The sequence below is a fragment of the Hydra vulgaris genome, chromosome 05, assembly GCF_038396675.1.
Source record: "Hydra vulgaris chromosome 05, alternate assembly HydraT2T_AEP".
NCBI lineage: Eukaryota > Metazoa > Cnidaria > Hydrozoa > Anthoathecata > Hydridae > Hydra > Hydra vulgaris.
In genome coordinates, this window is record NC_088924.1 from 41346113 (window position 1) to 41366385 (window position 20273).

Sequence of the window (20273 nt, forward strand, 5' to 3'; positions counted from 1 at the left end):
CGTCATCTAACAAAGAAACCAATTTTTGAAGTTCTTGATTCTCCTCATTTAAAATGTTTGTCTTATTACATAACGAAACAACTTCATCCTCTAAACTTATAACATCTTTGATATTGCAGTCATTAATATAGTTGGTTTTATTTTACAAAATAATTTTTAAATGACTCACTTTTTTTTGCAGATTTATTTTCTCGTTTTTTAAATCAGAAATGTTTATATCGGAATTTTCAAGAACTGAAGTAATATCTTCTTTTTTTTTTTTTAATTGCAATATTTTATATTTTGTTTCATTTTTTAATGAATTTATTTCATTTTTTTAATTTCCAGTTGAGTATTACGATATTTTATTTTTTTATTCAAATTTCTAACATTAAATGATTTATTTTTGGACTTTAATAGTTCTAATTTGTTTTCAACAATATTGAGCTTTTCTTCTTTTTCACAATAAAGTTTTATAACATTGTTTAATTCACTTTAAATTAAAGAGTTTTTTGAAATAAGTATTTGCAGATTGCTTGACATATCTTCAAAATCCTTTAGATGCTTAAAATAATCCAATTCTAAATCCATCATCGATTTAAGTTTCCTTTTTAAATTTTTATTTTCTTTTTTGAGCATTTTGTTTTCACTGATAAGGATTGTTTCTTTACAAACTTCAGAACTAATAGATGTATTATTAGGAATATTTGTCACAGGTGGAATAAAGGCTTCACTTAATAACAAATCCAACTTTTTATTTTTGCGTTGTTTCTTTAATTTTCTGATATTATCAACTAATCTATTTATCTTTGTAGTTAAATGTTTTTCATAGCAGAGGAGCTGAACATTAAAATCACTGCAAAATTTACAATATAATGTATTGTTAGAGGTATCTTTTAACGTTAAATACCAATTATAAATTTCTTCATTAAACATTTTATCTAAACTATTTTTTCATAAATCAAGTCGAGAAAATATATAAATTTAAATCAATCTAAACATCATACCTAAATTGATATCTAAAAATTTAATGATTTATAAGGTTATTTATTTATTAAAACAATCATTGTTTTGATAGATAAATAACCTTATAGTTAATTAAATTTATTGATATCAATTTAGGTATGATGTTAAGATTCACTGTTACAATGAAAGTAAGTTTTAAATAATATATACAATGTTATATATAAAACTTACAGGTTAGTTAAAATAATAAAAAACTTAATGATAAATATAACGATGATTTAATTAACAACACTTTAAAACTTTTTATCTACTTATCAGTAAATAAATAGTTTTATTTATTTACTGACTACAAATTTTTACTTAAATATAAAATTAGAAACAAATTACTTCACTGAAGTAATTTGTTTCTAATTTTATATTTAGTTTATATTTACTGAAGTCTTCAGTAAATGATTTAATAAATCTTGTTTTGAAAGTTAATAATAAATACTTATCAAAAAAGTTCAGCTAGATATATCAACCAAAATCATACTATATCAATATCAGCATTAATGCACAAAAATGTATGTATAATAATGTTTAATAGAAATAACAGATCTTTTTTTCCATATGGAAGATTGAATGGTAGAGTAACTAAGAAATCCGCAGAAAGTTATCACGTAGTTAAGCGCAGCGCGCTTAATAAAACGGGGGTATTTCTAAAAATCACTTTAAAGAAAACAAAAAACCCACCCTATATAAATTTTTTTTTTTTAAATAAAAAAGTTATGTACATAACAAATAAATAGCTGCAGAACCTAATTTTACGTGATTCCAGATGAACTATCTTAATTTACTGGTATTTACACAAAATTGAATCATTTAAAAGAGAATAACTTTTTCAGTTCAAGAGAAAACTGTCGGCATCACATAAATAAATGTTCTACGTTCTTTTCTGAAAAATAATACATCAATATATGTATGTATATAATTAATTTTTATGGGTGGGTTTTTATTCTTCGACACCTACCTAAAATCATTTCCTTCGTATTTTGGACGATTTTTTTTCCGTGATAAAAAATCACGTGACTAAACTCCCTACTTATACAGTTGGTGGCATCTGAAATTAAAGCAAAAATATGTTTAGAAGTGAAGAATGCAAAGTATTTTGCAGTTATTGTAGATTCCACCACAGATATAAGTTGAGTTGATCAATTTTCTATGTCTTTGCGATATGTTACAGCTAGTGGAGATTCAACTGAAAAGTTTGTTCAGTCCTTAGAGCTACCCACTGCAAATGCTGAAACATTTTTTAATCTTCTAAAGTCTTCTTTAGATGAACTGAATATGCCAGCAGAACTGTGCTATGGCCAATCATATGATGGTGCAAGCACCATGTCTGGTAAAATTTCTGGCCTGCAGAAAAGAGTTTAAAATATTGCAACATATGCTTTGTTTACACATTACTGTGCCCACAGTTTAAATCTGGTGCTCGTATATTCTAATCTACAATAAAAATTGTTTTTTGGTAATTTAGAAACCGTATTCATATTTTTAACTAGCAATTTACCTAGGTTAAATTTGCTCAAAGAAGAGCAACGTCAGAATTTGGAAAACTTTGCCTGAAGTCTGAAACGTCTAAGTGATACAAGATGGGCATTTAGAAAAGTAGCTGTTGATTCTATTATACAGAATTTTTCAACATTGGTAGTAGCTTTGTAGAAAATTGGTGCAAGACAAATAAAAAATTATACAGCTAAGCACCTGGGAGTAGCTAAAAGAATTCTAGTATCTCTTCAGAAATTTGAATTTGTTGTTCTTGTAGTCTTTTGGAGCAAGCTGTTAACACTGGCTTTTCATTTGTCTCAATACTTACAGAAGAGTATAAACATGGTTGTTGTTGCTAGCTACATTAAAATCTTTGAATCTTAACTTAACAATAGAAGAGAAAACTATGATGCTAGTTTGAATTATCTGAAAGAAGAAGCCAATGACCTTGCTTTAAAATACAACATAGCAACAGCTTATAAGCAGAAAAGAGTTGGAAAAAAGAAAAGACATTATTACGAGCTTGCAACTGATGAGAGAAAAGAAGATGTCCGAAAGAATTTTGTGGTTATACTTACCTGGTCTCACTAGACTCTGTGGTCAGCACAATAAAGAATCGATTTCAACAGTTCATGAAGATTGCTTCAAAGTTCAAATGTCTAGATTCAAAGCATTATGAGGGTGAGGATAGTTTAGAACTTATCAAATTTCTCAGAGTAATATCCGATTGATATCACAACTCTGAAAGTTGTTCAAGAATTTTTTTTATTCAGAATTCTTTTTAAAGAAATGGACACGAAAGAGTTAAGCATTAATAATGTGTTAAAGTTTATACTAATGATCTCTGTGACATTTACCTAAATATCATAACATTGCTTGTTTCGAGTGCATCAGCAGAGAGGTCCTTCAGCTGACTAAAGCCCCTTAAGTCATATCTACGGTCCAATATGAGCGAGGAAAGATTATCGGCCTTAGCATTACTGAAAATTTAAAGAGACTTGGTGAATGACCTTGATCTTGAAAATGTGTTAAATGGTTTTGCCCGGATGAAACCTAGACGAATGAAGCCTAATTTAGTTTCACACACTCTACTATTGTTGTATTGTTGAGAATAATATATTATAATATTATAATTGTTGTAATATCAAATTATCGTAGTTTAATTATTTGTTATTGTAGATGTGGCCAACATTCAGGGGGAATATTTCTGAGGCGTCCCCACATACACCCACTTCTAGGGGACCTACTAGCCCCCAGGCGCCTTTTCAAAAAACATTTACTCCCCCAGTTGTCAAACCCTGTCCGGACGGTAAAGTTATTAAACTACCTCACTAATACAATAATGTTTTATAATTACAAATATTATATTATATAACTAGAGTATGCGTGACGAACTTCCGGACTTTGAAATTTGACTTAAATTTTAACGCCAAAATTTGAATTTTTGGACATCTACTCCTCAATCATCAAAACTAACATAAAATCGTCACAATTAATAAGACTTTTAAAACGTAAGTATACTGAAAAAAAAGCCAGTCAGAACTAAAAAACTTATCCTGGCCGTAACAGGTTGGATTTGAAGGAGCCCAGTCAGGTTTATAAGAAAGATGGTGAAGAAATTCGGTGTTGGGGAGAACGGGGTGAGATGGGACATGGGGTGATATGGGACTTGGCAATATCTAAGTGAAAAATTTAATAAAGCAAAAGTTTTTTATATATGTTATAAGTTTGCAATAGCTTCTTCATATTATTGTGTTTTTTAAGTTACAGAAGTATTATTTTTTTCGGATTATTTGCGAATATGTAAAAATCTAACAATTTTCCTGGATTTTGAAGACGTCATTAATATTAAATATTTATGTGTTGTTTGCATATATTTTTATGTTTATGGTTTTTAATTATTCACTATTGTTTTATTTAACTACTGAAGAAATATGATTAGCATATGGTTACGAGAACTATATAAAATAAAGGCTTTCTCACACCTACTAGTGATGGGGTGACTTGGGACAGGAGAATTGGGGTGAAATAGGGCACTGTTTAATTTTATCATTTTTTTAATTTACTGTACTTTAACTTTATAATCAATATTTTTGTAAAAAAGCAAGTGAACAGAAAATTATGTTTATGTTTATGATAAGATTTCAATGTTTACTTTATAGTAAAGTGTTTTTTATCATAGAAAATAATAATAATTATATTGGATTTCTTTGTTACTTTGTCCTGAAGACTTCTTTCACAGTAAGTATTGTTTTAATACCAATCATTTTTGTATTTTAAATTCAGTTTAAATAAAGTTTTTCACTATTTGCCTTACTAAATTTAATCACATTATAAGTTTTATAGGGTTGTGATACTATTTTGTTTTCATTAAAATAAATTTAAAATTTATAGCCTAATCTGGATTTTGGTTAATGCAATTAAAAAGAGCATAATTTTTTTTAATAATGGAGTGAGTAATATGAGTAATAATTTTTCAGACGCCAAGAAAGTACAAACGAGTGACAGGTCGGTTAAAGCCTGATGCTCATACACTAAAAGCTTCTGTGATTGCTGTTGAATCTGGCAGTTTATCACTACGAGCAGCTGCACAAGAGTATACAAAATCAAGTTTACAGCGGAAAATAAAGGTTAATAAAGAAACTTCTTACAGTAACATACTTTGATGAACAGCATAAATATATTTTTAATAAGACACAAGAAGATGAACTTTCAATATATTTTCGTCAAGCATCTAATATGCATTATGGACTTGAATGTTAGAGAAGAACCACTTGACAGATCAGTATTTGGGCCATTAAAAAAATTTTACAATTCAGCATGTGATTCATGGTTAAAGGCACATCCAAATACTCCTATGGCGATATATGACATTTCTGAAAATTTAGGAATAGCTTATACGAAAGCCTTTACTTCCCAAAACATTCAAAATGGTTTTAAAGCAGCTGGCATTTTCCTGTACGATCCATATGTTTTCCGTGATGTCGACTTTTTATGTTCTTATGTATCTGATCGACCAATTCCAGCAAATGACAATTCCGACAAACAAACAATCCCAACATCACTGTTTATTGTATCTGAAGTTATTAATGAAAAGAAACAGCAAAGTTACAAATCCATTTAGAATGGTATTTTATTTTTGTTAAACATAAATAAATTTTGTTTATTGTTATGTTTTATAAGGAGTAGAATAAACAATAAAATAATGCTTAAAATTATTTGTTTTAATTTTTGTCCCATTTCACCCCAACCATTGTCCCATTTCACCCCAACATGGGGTGACATCGGACAAACAGTGTCACTTTAAAAAACCAAGCCCTTGAACTTAATTTGATGGTTAAATAGTGGGTTTTGCAATAATTTAACATAACAATTCATTGGACTATAGTTTTAAACCGATTTGTATGGTTTTTGTGGAAAATTTAAAGCGCAGCACGCAAGCAAGTTTTTTGTCCCATCTCGCCCCGCTCTCCCCTAAACATTAACTTTAAAAAAAAATGCGCAGTTAATTTTAAAATGTTTATGCGCAATTGGTTTTTGTATTTTAATTATTTAATAATATAACTTTAAGAAAATAATATAAAGAAAAGATCAACATTTATAACACATTTATAAACTGGCTTTATAAGAACAAGGTAAATTTATAACATTAAATACTTTTATTTTGTACAAAAAGTGTCAGATAAGTTAGGGAACCTACGAGAACCTATATCGAGTGCTTGAGCTAGTAAATGCAACATGTCTATGACCTTTTAGAACTATATACATTTTCGCTAATTTCCCCTTTTGAGTTTATTTGACATTTTAAAGGTACAAGTTTCAAGTCGTATTATTCGCTTGAAATCAAAATACTTATTTAAAACGTTATGTTTTTTATTCACTCAAACAAAAATACATGTTATTTTTTCACCTGGTACTGTTTAAACAAAACTTTTTTTGTTTTTTACAATGAAAACTGGGTAGCTCAAGATTTTTAGTTTACGTACATTACGTTATATCCAACAGTTAGTGAAGTTAAAAGACCCTGTTGCTATTTTGAAAACTCATAAAACACATAAAACGACAGAACCAAAAAAAAAGCTTAGCAATGTTATTTACAATTTATCTGGCGTTGAATTACTTCATGTAACAAAGCTAAAACTTAGAAATAGTTTAAGTACGAGACTGCTAATAAATTGCAGAAATTTTAGATGACAAAACCGTTAAAACTCCCAAGAAGTGTTCACCGGATGAAGGTCTAGCAATGATTGTTGATGGTGGTATATCAAAATTAACATACCAGTTTTTACGAAATGGCGCTAAAGAAAAGGGCTGCCTCATCTATCCTTTATTTAATGATATGCCATTTTCAAAAGCTATATCCTACCCAAAAAACATTTATGTAGATGAGTATACAGTAAACATGCCGCTAAAAGACCTTCTGATGCACACTCTTGAAAGACTGTGTAACGTACAGGCTCCTGTGCTAATTACAATGTTAAAGGAACTAACTAAACTGACATTTAGATGTAAGGCTGGGTTTGATGGTGCTACAGGGCAAAGTATTTACAAGCCGGTTAGCCATAATGAAAACATTGAAAGAAATCTAAAAAATGAAGAGTGTTTATTTATTACTTGCATGGTACCGTTAGAACTGAGCGGATTTTATAATAATAAAAACGTAGTAGCGTGGAGAAACAAAAAGCCATCATTGACTGCATTTTGTCGACCAGTAAGATTTTCGTTTCAAAAGGAAATCAAGAATGTTGTGGAAGGAGAACAAAAAACTATCGATTCCGAAATTGAGAAACGTGATATGATTAACATTATTTTTGCAGGGAAAGAAATAGCTGTAAAATGTTATATTGAGCTGACCATGATAGATGGTAAAGTTCAATCAATTTTGTCAACAATGACAAAATTTTGGTATATCTCCCAAAAACATGAACAACTTGGAGAAAGTGTTGAATTTAGACACCGATAATTTAGAGCTTAAATATGGTTTATCCAGCCTACACGCTTGGATAAACTTTTTTGAGCTAATACTGCATATTGGATATAAAAAGGAAACTGAAAAATGACAAGCAAAAACGTAGCTGATAAAATAGCGGTACAGCAAGTAAAGTGCCGAATTCAGACCGATTTTATCAACCAATTGAGATTGATTGTGGATTTTCCCAAAAGTGGAGGATCGGGTAAGTCAAATTTTATATTATATAAAATATATATTATTTATACATAAAATATTTCAAAATATAATTTTCCAAACTTTTAGGTTCTAGTAACGATGGAAGTACTGCCCCCAGAGCTTTTGCTAACTATAAATCAAATGCTGAGATATTGAAAGTTGATGAAACTCTTATATATTGTTTTTATATTACTTTAGTCACTTTGTCCTCGGGACATGAAATAGATACTATAAAATTTAAAGTTTTTTGCATAACCGCTCTAAAACTATATATTTCAAATTATTCATAGTACTATATGGCACAATCTGTCCACAAAATTTTGGTTCACGGTCATGCAATAACTGCAAGACAATTTCTACCGATCGGAATACTGTTAGAAGAAGTTCTAGAGGCGCGAAATAAAGACTTTAGGAACTTTCAGAAACATTTTAGCAGAAAGACTTCAAGAAAAGAGACAAACCAATATTTCATTAATAGGCTTTTTGTATCTAGTGATCCGGTAATAACATCTAGTGATCTGGTAAGAACATCTCTTAGAAAACTAAAGTTAAATAACAATCAAAGCATAAATTTCTCAGTGAAGTTTTTTATTTTTATTTTTTTATTTGCCTCCTCAAGGCCGAGAAGGCCACTACAGGTGAGGAGGCTACTAAATAGTGGTTATAACCCTCTCTCAACTCTATAACTCCGAAACACGAACCTTGACGAGCAAGGTTCGTGTTTCGGAGAAAAAAGTTCTAGAATTGGTGAGAAAATTAGCTCCGTAACTTGATGATTAGTAATATATAAACTAGTCAAACCTTTGTTTTCATTTATCTTCGCGTTTTTTAAATCATAATTATTTTTGGTATATAAAAACTAAAGATGATGTTATTCGAAATGCAATAGGGGGTAATAGGTTTTTTTTAAAAAAAAATAAATACTTTAGACTAGATCATAATTAATCTAGAGACTTAATAATTCATCATAAAATATCTTTATATTTAAAACGTCATGAGTGTTTTATGAGAGTTTGAACAACTCAAATATTAAAAATTATGAATCCGCGTTTTTAAAGTTTATTTTAGTTATTTTCTGTTTATGCAATAATTTAACTAAAGTTTATAATAAAAATAAAAAGTTCTTAACTTTCGGTAATTATTTGAACAAAGATCTTTAGTAAAAAAAAAAAATGAAAATAATTTTGTCTACTATAATTCTAATATCCGGCCCACTGTGCAGTGCAAAGTTTATTTGGTGATTGTGAATGCATGGGGACAATATACCGAAACAAATTTTAAAAATTCTGTAGACGCTCGTAAAATCTGCTAATTAGAAAAACTAATTATTTAAGTCATAGTATAATTTTTTTTTACAGGAAAACAAGTTTATCTAGCAACGTGTAATAACACTAGTTAATCATTTTAAACTTAAATAAGTTTTGCTTTCCACGAGCAAAGATCAAAACAAGACATCAAAACATCTCATAATAAAGCACGTGATAATATGTACACTGTACATAGCGCAAATAAAACATATGCATCTAATAAAAGTTAGTTGTTGCTAAGCAAAATTAGGTATCCATAGCAACTAAATAAATATATTCACTTTTTTAAAAAGCGCGACATCATATTGGTACTTATGTGAAATTTGGTCAACAACACTTGTAAAAGTATCTGCAAATACCAAAACTAGATTTTTGTTGTCCGAAATTTGGTATCCATAGCAACGAATTAAAAAATAACACCTTTGTAAAAAGCGCAGACATATTATTACTCACCCCAATTTTAGTCAATATAGCCCTAATTTTATTTTAATTAATTATGAATTTTGTCCAGTAAAAGTGAATTCTGGCACACTGTGCTCTGGGCAAGTTTTGCGACATCGGTTAGGAAGGAGGCGTGAGCTTCCAATTAAATGCTTATCCGTGGTGCTCTGTGATAAAACCGTAAAGATTTCTTAGGGCACCTAAATAAAAAATAAGGTTCACATTATACTACTACACTATGTACTATTTAAAGTAAAGTTACTAAAATGCGTCGATAATAATTTATCTGAACTACTTAAAACAGTGGTATTTTTAATACTTAGGGGTAGGATTCAATGCTTGCGAAAGAGACAACATTGATGCATTGCATGACAAAGGTTTATTTCAAAACTCCTCAAAACGATTAGTATTCCTTGAAAAGATGCATAAAGGAACTAACTAAACTGACATTTAGATGTAAGGCTGGGTTTGATGGTGCTACAGGGCAAAGTATTTACAAGCCGGTTAGCCATAATGAAAACATTGAAAGAAATCTAAAAAATGAAGAGTGTTTATTTATTACTTGCATGGTACCGTTAGAACTGAGCGGATTTTATAATAATAAAAACGTAGTAGCGTGGAGAAACAAAAAGCCATCATTGACTGCATTTTGTCGACCAGTAAGATTTTCGTTTCAAAAGGAAATCAAGAATGTTGTGGAAGGAGAACAAAAAACTATCGATTCCGAAATTGAGAAACGTGATATGATTAACATTATTTTTGCAGGGAAAGAAATAGCTGTAAAATGTTATATTGAGCTGACCATGATAGATGGTAAAGTTCAATCAATTTTGTCAACAATGACAAAATTTTGGTATATCTCCCAAAAACATGAACAACTTGGAGAAAGTGTTGAATTTAGACACCGATAATTTAGAGCTTAAATATGGTTTATCCAGCCTACACGCTTGGATAAACTTTTTTGAGCTAATACTGCATATTGGATATAAAAAGGAAACTGAAAAATGACAAGCAAAAACGTAGCTGATAAAATAGCGGTACAGCAAGTAAAGTGCCGAATTCAGACCGATTTTATCAACCAATTGAGATTGATTGTGGATTTTCCCAAAAGTGGAGGATCGGGTAAGTCAAATTTTATATTATATAAAATATATATTATTTATACATAAAATATTTCAAAATATAATTTTCCAAACTTTTAGGTTCTAGTAACGATGGAAGTACTGCCCCCAGAGCTTTTGCTAACTATAAATCAAATGCTGAGATATTGAAAGTTGATGAAACTCTTATATATTGTTTTTATATTACTTTAGTCACTTTGTCCTCGGGACATGAAATAGATACTATAAAATTTAAAGTTTTTTGCATAACCGCTCTAAAACTATATATTTCAAATTATTCATAGTACTATATGGCACAATCTGTCCACAAAATTTTGGTTCACGGTCATGCAATAACTGCAAGACAATTTCTACCGATCGGAATACTGTTAGAAGAAGTTCTAGAGGCGCGAAATAAAGACTTTAGGAACTTTCAGAAACATTTTAGCAGAAAGACTTCAAGAAAAGAGACAAACCAATATTTCATTAATAGGCTTTTTGTATCTAGTGATCCGGTAATAACATCTAGTGATCTGGTAAGAACATCTCTTAGAAAACTAAAGTTAAATAACAATCAAAGCATAAATTTCTCAGTGAAGTTTTTTATTTTTATTTTTTTATTTGCCTCCTCAAGGCCGAGAAGGCCACTACAGGTGAGGAGGCTACTAAATAGTGGTTATAACCCTCTCTCAACTCTATAACTCCGAAACACGAACCTTGACGAGCAAGGTTCGTGTTTCGGAGAAAAAAGTTCTAGAATTGGTGAGAAAATTAGCTCCGTAACTTGATGATTAGTAATATATAAACTAGTCAAACCTTTGTTTTCATTTATCTTCGCGTTTTTTAAATCATAATTATTTTTGGTATATAAAAACTAAAGATGATGTTATTCGAAATGCAATAGGGGGTAATAGGTTTTTTTTAAAAAAAAATAAATACTTTAGACTAGATCATAATTAATCTAGAGACTTAATAATTCATCATAAAATATCTTTATATTTAAAACGTCATGAGTGTTTTATGAGAGTTTGAACAACTCAAATATTAAAAATTATGAATCCGCGTTTTTAAAGTTTATTTTAGTTATTTTCTGTTTATGCAATAATTTAACTAAAGTTTATAATAAAAATAAAAAGTTCTTAACTTTCGGTAATTATTTGAACAAAGATCTTTAGTAAAAAAAAAAAATGAAAATAATTTTGTCTACTATAATTCTAATATCCGGCCCACTGTGCAGTGCAAAGTTTATTTGGTGATTGTGAATGCATGGGGACAATATACCGAAACAAATTTTAAAAATTCTGTAGACGCTCGTAAAATCTGCTAATTAGAAAAACTAATTATTTAAGTCATAGTATAATTTTTTTTTACAGGAAAACAAGTTTATCTAGCAACGTGTAATAACACTAGTTAATCATTTTAAACTTAAATAAGTTTTGCTTTCCACGAGCAAAGATCAAAACAAGACATCAAAACATCTCATAATAAAGCACGTGATAATATGTACACTGTACATAGCGCAAATAAAACATATGCATCTAATAAAAGTTAGTTGTTGCTAAGCAAAATTAGGTATCCATAGCAACTAAATAAATATATTCACTTTTTTAAAAAGCGCGACATCATATTGGTACTTATGTGAAATTTGGTCAACAACACTTGTAAAAGTATCTGCAAATACCAAAACTAGATTTTTGTTGTCCGAAATTTGGTATCCATAGCAACGAATTAAAAAATAACACCTTTGTAAAAAGCGCAGACATATTATTACTCACCCCAATTTTAGTCAATATAGCCCTAATTTTATTTTAATTAATTATGAATTTTGTCCAGTAAAAGTGAATTCTGGCACACTGTGCTCTGGGCAAGTTTTGCGACATCGGTTAGGAAGGAGGCGTGAGCTTCCAATTAAATGCTTATCCGTGGTGCTCTGTGATAAAACCGTAAAGATTTCTTAGGGCACCTAAATAAAAAATAAGGTTCACATTATACTACTACACTATGTACTATTTAAAGTAAAGTTACTAAAATGCGTCGATAATAATTTATCTGAACTACTTAAAACAGTGGTATTTTTAATACTTAGGGGTAGGATTCAATGCTTGCGAAAGAGACAACATTGATGCATTGCATGACAAAGGTTTATTTCAAAACTCCTCAAAACGATTAGTATTCCTTGAAAAGATGCATAAAGGAACTAACTAAACTGACATTTAGATGTAAGGTTGGGTTTGATGGTGCTACAGGGCAAAGTATTTACAAGCCGGTTAGCCATAATGAAAACATTGAAAGAAATCTAAAACGCAAAACTTTTACATTTTTCAAAACACTAAACTTTTACAGTTTACGAGTATTTTAATTAAATAACTCACTTGTTAAATATTTTTAATTACTTGCCACTGTTAAATAAAAAATTATCTTTATTTTTATTTGTTTCTCCAGACAGATTTAAATGCACCACGAACAATAGAAAAATATACTAAAAGTTGACGTATCAAGTCAAACATGGAATTGTTAAACTGTTAACAAAATGTGAGTTTTTCTTAACTTAAATGCCATAATTTCGTCAATACTTATCAATGTGTTTACAACTAGTATCAAAAGAAAAGCCTTATATATATATATATATAAAGAGAGAGAGAGAGAGAGAGAGAGAGAGCGAGAGAGAGAGAGAGAGAGAGAGAGAGGTTAAGGTTAGTGTTTATAAAGGGCCCTAGAAAGGCGTCCACAACACCCTCTAATAATTTAAAAAATGTAAACTATTTTGAAAGAAATTCAATTTTTTTAAATTAAAATTTTGAATTTTATTTGCATTTTTTAAAATAATCTATCAGATCACTATGAAATATGGTTGAGATACCTTAATTCAGGCGGTTAAAAATTTGTTTGGAGTCACGTGCACCCTCCCACTTAATATCAAAGGCATAACTTTGTATTTTCATATTTAAAAGCATAGAATAGTTAAAATAAGAAACCTTTTAGAAATAACAAATACATGCAAAAGAAGTTAAGTGGACGCAAGAGGAGATTTTTTAGGTGGTGGGGGAGGAGGCGGTAGTGGTTCTTGAAAACTCAAAAATAAACTTTTTCTATATTAACATCATTTATTTAAAACAAAAATTATATATACAAATAAAAACAAATCATTATTATATACAAAAACAAACCGTATATATAAACTGAATATACAAAAAGACTATACAAAAATAAACTTAAATAACTATTTGTAGACATAAGGATTATGACATTTTTGTATCCTCGTTTTCCTGTATAAAAAATAGATGAGCTGTGATTCGAATGCAACTACAGTATTGTGCAAATTAATTGCATCAAACATTTTTTTGTTATTTTTTGTTTTATTCTAATTTTCTCTAATTTAACTGCGATTAGAAGGATAAGTAAATTTACAAAAGTTAAATAAACAAAGATGGACACAACACCAAGAAAAAGATCTAAAATATTCACTTTACTTCAGTATTCTGATAAATCTCAACAAGGAACAGCCACATTATGTTCAGAAAACCAATATACAGTTAGCCGGGTCAAGAAGCATTATTTTGCAACAGGCAGCTTATCACCATTAAGTCCAGGAAAATGTGGTTGAAAACAAAAGACCTCAGTGAGAGATGACCGATATCTGATGCTGGAGAGAATCGAAAATTCAAAGAAGATAGCTGAACAACTAATGAATGATTTAGCTACCCATGTTTGCTCAAGTACTGTGTGGAGGCAATTAATAGCTGTTAAAAGGTTTGCCAGAAAACCTTATAAAAAACCATTACTTACTGATGCCATAATGAAGAAGCGTTTCTTATGGGCAAAGGAATACAAAAAATGAACTACTGAACAATAGAGAAGGGCATGACAAAATGTTGTTGTTAAATTCACAGCTATTTTATTTATTATATTTGTATATTTAAAAGCTGAAGATATTAAATTGAAGTATATTTGTATAACCATACTATTTAAAAGCTGAAGATATTAAATTGAAGAGACTTGATAATTGTTAAGTTATTAATTTAATAACATACTTGATAATTGTTAACTTGTTTATTAATTGGTTGTAGGTTTAATTTTTTGATTATTCACATTTTGAAGCGCAAGACCAACAATCAAAGTGTGGTCGTCATTCTGATGGTGAGCCTATAAGACTCGGACATTTGAACAATATGCCAAGTATCCAGAAAAGATGTTTTGGGGTTGTTCTCTGCTGTTGAACTAGGAGCACTTTACCCAGTTATTGGCATGATGAACTCTGACACTTACATAGAGGTTCTGCAAACACATATAATTTCAGATAACAAAATGTTTCCAAATGGAAACGGAATATTTTAGCAGGATTAAGCCACATGCCATACATCCAAAAACGTCTGCAAATTCATGGTAGAAAATATTAAAACACCTTAATAACCTGGCAATTTCCCAGATCTCAACCTAATTGAGATTCTCGGGCAATTGTAAAGTAAAAAACTACGAATACATGACTTCACAACTAAAACTATGCTTACCATCACTATCCTTTAAATTTGGTTTGAAGACTCAGAAATCCAAAACATTTGTAAAAATTTGGTAGATTCTATGCTAAATAGTGTGCAATAAGACATAGCAGCACTAGGAGGACATACAAATTATTAGTGCATAAGTTTTTATTATATTGGAGAAAGAAATTTAAATTTCTAGAATTGATGAAAATTGAAGAAAATTTAAAGAATTAAAGAAAAATTAAAGATAATTAAAATTTCTGGATTTTTATTTTTTTGATGCAATTAATTTGCACAATACTGTAAAAGGTTTTTATCTACTTGTTAAAAAAGGTAACCGTCGATGCTAATAAAAATAAAATAATAATGGTTTTAAATAAAAGCCAATTATTTATTATTTATATTTAAAAATATGATATACATGGTTATTTATTAATGACATTCTGTAGCAAAAACTTTTCACGATATTTTTAATTAAAATGTTAAAATTTTAATAAAATTTTAGTTTTTTTGGAGAACCAGGTTTATATACTTTCAAAGAAGAAAAAAATCCAGTGATGTGTGGAACCCAGAAAAGTGATGAATCAGGGAGCATTGGGAATGACTTTTTTCAAAAAGTAGATAAAACTAATCACTTTTTAGTTACTTTCAAACCAGAGTTCACTTAGAGAAAACTGATAGAAAAATGTCATAACCACAATCATCATGTACACACAATGCATACACCTATTAATAGATGTATGTTGATACACATATAAGTGTGAATATCTACACATATCAACATCTATATACACTATCAACAAGTATATGTATAGCTGTGGACAGCAATACCACGATCTCTACCATAAAGAGATTTGTATTTGAAATTTGGATTTTTTCCTCCATTCTGGACGCCTATACAAAAGATCCTTTTTGATTTAGCACCAGTGCTCTTTTGGCACAAAACCAAGAAGTCACTATGAAAAGCCAATATTTTAGAAACAAAGACATATACTATGATGGTCTCGATTGCCCTAAACTTACATGTCTGTCTCATTTGTAAACCTAAACTAACATGTCTGTCTCATTTGTAAACTTAAACTAACATGACTGTCTCATTTGTAAACTTAAACTAACGTGTCTGTCTCATTTGTAAACCTAGACCAACATGTCTGTCTCATTTGTAAACCTAAACCAACATAAGGGTGATTCTAAAAACAACTTTTTTTGAAACTGTCTGCTGCCACCCCCTAAATGGGTTCTATGTAATAAATTAATACTAAATTTAAAGAACTTTTGAATTAAAAAAAATTTTAGGGGTTGCTCAAGATCCTTAAACATCAGATGGGTCCCTAACATTTAAAAAAAAAAAATCTTCAAAAGCATTCAAAAGCATGGGTCTCAAAACTGAAAATTTATAAAAATTTCAAAAATAGTTAAAAAAATTTATGGAAACACAAATTAAAAAAGTTTGTCTAAAAAAACTATGAAATTATGTACTTTTTTATTTTTAGTTAAAAAATGGTAATTTTTTTAGCCATAAAATTTAAAATAGTAATCTTTATATAAAATGATTATGATTTTTAGAATTTTTATAAAATTTCACTTCCTTTGAGACCCAACATGATATGCTATTGGAAAACTTTTTTTTTCAAAATATTAGGGACCCATCTGATGTTTAAGGGTCTTGAGTGACCCCTAAAATTTTTTTTTATTTGAAAGTTTTTTAAATTTAGTATTAATTTATTACATAGAACACATTAAGGGGATGGCAGCAGACAATTCAAAAAAGGTTGTTTTTAGAATCACCCTAACCAACATGTCTGACTCATATGTAAACCTAAACCAACATATCTGTCTCATTTGTAAAAGTTGATGAGCCCGGTAAATCTAAAATTTTTAAAAGTTTAGTAAATTCATGAAAAATAGTATTAAAATGTTTAAAGAATTTATAAACCATACAAAATACTGCTTGTTTGTAATGAGGCAGCAATATAAAGAAAAAGTATACAACTCTATTTACGCAGTGGATGACTTTAATGCTGAACAATATAAAGTAACAATTGGGTCAAGAGAGCGCAAATGAGAGTTCAGCTCATTTAGATTCTTACCTTAGGTCCTAGAGGCATTCAGTTCATTACCAAGGTTGCTCAAACTTTGCTTGTGGTAAGATATTATATTAGATATATTTGAAATGATTAAGCTATGACACTCAAAATGACACAAAATAAAAACTATATTTAAATACATAAATGGTTTTTGTAACCAACAGTTGTGTCTCCAGGCAGTTGATGACCTGAAATTTATCACTGATTTTTATTTATGTTAACACCCAGTGTTGCAGTGTCAAAACAAAAAATAAAATGATTAACTTGGATATCCCACTCAATACGGGAAATAATCAGTTTTTTTTGGCCAAAGTTTAAATAAATTTTCTTCTGTCATCATTCTCATCCTGTTCCATTAGATTTTTAAAAGCAAATAATAAATTCTTAAATAAAATAATCTTTAAATCCATGTAACTTTAAATGAGTGTTATTTTGGCTATATTAGAATTTATAAAACTATATATATTTATTAACACACTTTTGAACCATTTTATATTTCCATCTGGTGATGCTAGTCAGAACTAGTTTTTATGTTTTTGCTTATTTTAATTTGTGTTTGTTGTAGGTGCCTTTTGTAAAAGTTTTTACCTGAAACTACATAAAAAATTTTTTTCAACTTATTTAATATATTAAATAAATATCAAATAATAAAGAGTTTTGATTTTTTTTCAACAACAATTTTACTCTAAAAATTAAAATTTTTTTTTTTTTATTGTTATTGAAAATAATGCAGTGTGTATAATGATTTGGCATAAGATAAGAGTCCAAGAACTTGATAACCCATTTCTACCTCCCATCACTTCTACCTACCATTTAATGTCTAAAATGATCAATCTGCAAGTATTTAAAATCAGAAATGAAAGATTTTGATGTCACAAAGCAAATGCTTTTTAATCCCATGCATTATTTGTTATAGGGTGTTACAATATAAGGGTGTAATACCTTTTAAGATAGGATAATGCTGTTTATCAAGGTTTATTCATACTAGGTAGCTTAAATGACTTTCCAAGGTCATTCAATATCCACAGGAGAGTGAAAAAACCATCCATCTATGATAGTGAATTTAATTATTGAGGGAAGATTTATAAGTGCTCAGGTTCTATACCTTTTGTTGTGTTTTCAAAACACAAAATTATTTTGTGTTTTTTTTATATTATTTTCGAGTGGCTATTTTTTTAAAGGATTTATTGATCTTGATTTTTCATACCTTATTAAACTACTTCATATATTTCAAACATGTCTCCTATCACTGCTGATGCTTAAAAAAAATAAAAATACTAAATATTATAACTAAAAAAAAAATTAAAAAATGTTTTTTACAGCAATAAAATGTCAAGGGATATATGTAAGTTCCATACATACATTCATACATACACGCATCAGTATATGTGTATGTATGAGTGTATGTATGTATGAGTGGTATGTATATATGTGTGTGTATGTATGAAATATACATACATACATATGTATATATGCATATATATACATACATATGCATATACAAACATAAATACATACATACATACATACGGTATGTATCTATGTATATAGTTTTTCTTTTTAGAAAAATATTTTTAAAATAGATTTATATTATAAAAAACTTAATAAAAATTAATTAAATGTAACAAATAAACACTGGTTATATTATGTTTTTAAACATAACAGTAACGAAGGTTGTTTTCTTGTTTTATAACAAGTAATTATCATTATGCTCAATGTTTAATTCATTTACATTGAACATAACGGTAACTACTCGCTATAAAACAAGAAAGCTACTGTTTTTTAAAAATAGAACTATATTTCAAAAATAGAAATATATATACTCCCGTCATTAAGCTAATTTTATTCTAATTTCTGTTGTTTACAAATTTTAATTTCTGTTGTTTACAAATTTTAATTTCTGTTGTTTACAAAACTTTAATAATGTTAGATGCTAAGCTAAAAATTATTTTTCAAATGCCTATGTCGTATTTCAGCATGTTAAATAAATGATTTTCATCATATATAACAGTTTTTTTGTAATCATTTTTAGTTTTTGAAAAAAATTGAGTTAAAATCCCTTATTTTAATAAGTCAAAAATAACAACAGCAACATAAAAGAAAAGATACAAAAACAAACAAAACTGATAAAACAGTATTTAATTCATTACCAGTTTGCACATTTAACAGTTATGTTAAGTGTGCAATTTGGTAATGATATAAATAGCTTTTACAAGTCTATGCCAAATCAAAAAGGTGCATTTTCTCTATCAGGTATAAATTGATTGATGGCCAAACCCAAAAATGATAGACATTCTGTTGACCCTATAGACATTTTCTATTTATTTATATATATTAGGGTGATTCATATTTGACGAATTTTTGAAAATCAAGTTGGTCCTACCTGGAATGGTTGACCACCAATATAAAAATAATTTTAAGCCCAAAAATTTTAATGTCACATGACTTTAGAGGTCCTCAGCCGTCAAATTTATGTATAAAAACATAGCAAACTTCAGGGGTCTGGCGGGGACCTTTAAAATTAACACGGAAAACCAACTTTTCTTCTATATGGTATATTTTGGACTACTTATTTATAATAGGGTAAGACCAAAAAAAAATACGCTGGTATTTATTCCACATGATGCGGAGAAAGTGGCGAAATAACCAGTTTTTTTACATAAAATGACGCATTACTATGTATAACTGACACTGGTTTATTCTTTATATTTAGGCCAAATTTTGAAAACTAATATTAGAACTACACATTAATGTTTATATAGAAGAGGCATGTCAATAGCTACCCGCCCCCCCCCCCACCATATTATTGGAGATTTATACCCCTCTATCCCTTCTTTGTTGGAGGAGGAGGAGGGGGGGGGGGAGGATTTTATAAAATGATTTTTTAAATAATATGATTTTATAAATCATATTATTTAAAATCTCTTTATTTTCTTTATAAAAAAAGACAATATAAACATTAAATTATGATAACATTTTGATTCCTAAATATTTTGGAATATTTATTCGTTTCCGCGGTTTTATAAACTAACATATTGTTGTATTTGCGGAAGACATATTGTTGTAATTTTACATTCTGTGAGTGTATGTGGTGTATCCATAACAATCTATAAAAGGTATACTATCTGCGGTTATATACAAAACTATTATTGTAAAATACATGTGGCTTAAACAAAGAATATCAATGAATATCAATTGTTTTCTTTAATCAAATTACT

At 28.9% G+C, this 20273-nt stretch overlaps 1 non-coding gene across 1 annotated transcript; it reads right to left on the minus strand.

Annotated features, from left to right (window-relative positions):
• Positions 1-19187: 19187 nt before the first annotated feature.
• mir3003a (microRNA 3003a) lies at positions 19188-19264 on the minus strand. The gene is given in 1 exon segment (NR_107858.1): positions 19188-19264. It is a non-coding gene; the product is annotated as a microRNA 3003a (primary transcript).
• Between the last annotated feature and the right edge of the window lie 1009 nt (positions 19265-20273).